Source organism: Pteropus alecto, unplaced genomic scaffold (assembly GCF_000325575.1).
Source record: "Pteropus alecto unplaced genomic scaffold, ASM32557v1 scaffold100, whole genome shotgun sequence".
NCBI lineage: Eukaryota > Metazoa > Chordata > Mammalia > Chiroptera > Pteropodidae > Pteropus > Pteropus alecto.
In genome coordinates this window covers 1,050,105-1,051,587 of record NW_006430723.1, presented here as the reverse complement: position 1 = coordinate 1,051,587, position 1,483 = coordinate 1,050,105, and positions in this window count along the sequence as shown.

Sequence of the window (1,483 nt, the reverse complement as noted above, 5' to 3'; positions counted from 1 at the left end):
GTTCCCTTTTATAATTTCCATTTCCATTTTTATGTTTTTTATCTTTTTGTTAAAGTTCTCACTGAATTTATCTACACTTCTCAAAAGTTCATTGAGCATCTTTACGACCAGTGTTTTGAACTCTGCATCTGTTAGATTACTTGACTCCATTATATCTGGATTTCTGTTCTGTTCTCTCATATGGTTTCTGCTTCTTTGTCTTCCCATTTTAGAGCTGCCTTGCCATGTCTGTTTCTGTGTACTAAGCAAAGCTCCTAAGTCTTCCGGTCTAATTAGTGTGGATTTGTGAAGTAGGTTTCCAATGACACAGTCCCGAGAGGGGTTCAGCTGCAGGCCAAACTTAGCCCAAGCCTCTGCCCCTCCCTCTGGGGCTACTTGTTAAGATTCAATAAGCGATCCACAGATGCTGTGCTTATAGTTGCCTCAAAAGGCCATATGGAAACCGAGGCCATCTGCCTCCAGTGTGAGTCTAGGCACTGCTCAGCAAGGAGCACCTGACTTGCTGAGGATATATCTGGATGTGCTGTGGGGGGTGGGGAGGGCGCGAGTTGTGGGAGGCGGGGTTTCAGGGAATCTTCTGGGCGGAGCAACCTCTGTTATCCTGTTTGATGACTTTGGCCTTGGTGACACTGTGTCAGGTGCACTGGTAGGGAGGAGGGCTCATCAGGGTACAGTGGATACCCCCAGCACTTCTGTACCAAGTGTGTTTCGCCTCGGCCCTCACTCCGACAATGTCTCCCTATAAGTCCCTGGTGCCCCCTGCACGCAGCCAAATTGGCACTGGTGCTCAGAGGGAGCACCACGAAAATCCGCTCGCGGACATGGCCCCTTTAAGAAGCGTCTGCCGCTGCTGCAGCCTGTCTCACTCAGCTGCTGGAGACCGGGCAACTCTGCGTCCTCGCCCCGTCCTACCCTCTGCCATTGCAGGGTGTTTTCTTGGACTTCTCCCTGGTTGTATGGCTTGTTCATCTAGATCCCAGTTGATTTTCCTTGCTGCTCGCTCCTTGTTTTTGTCACAACTTTGATTTTGTCGCCAGAGGGATGAACAGAGCCTCTATCATCTATGCCATTTTTTTTCTCCTCTAAGCTTATATTTTAACATGATTTTTGGTCAGCCACATCCAAAATGCCATTGAAATTGTATTTAAAATGTACATAAATTTCTGAATGTTTAACATATTTGCTCTATTCAGTTTTCCCTTCCAGGAATAGGAATATGGTACCTTATTTTATAGCAATTTTATCATGTGTCTTCATATGAGACATGTATTTTAGGAGTTTTGTCACTATTGAAAATGAAATCTCTCTTCTCATTATATATCTTAATCAGACAGTGTGGGTATCCCCAGGTTCTCATTGGTGACACCCCCCTCCTCAGATGTCCCCATAGTCCTCTTATTTTAGGCTGATGATATGAAGGTCACATATACTTTGACAGAAGATGAGGCACAGGGTGGTTTTCCAGGGTGGCTCAGGTTTGCCG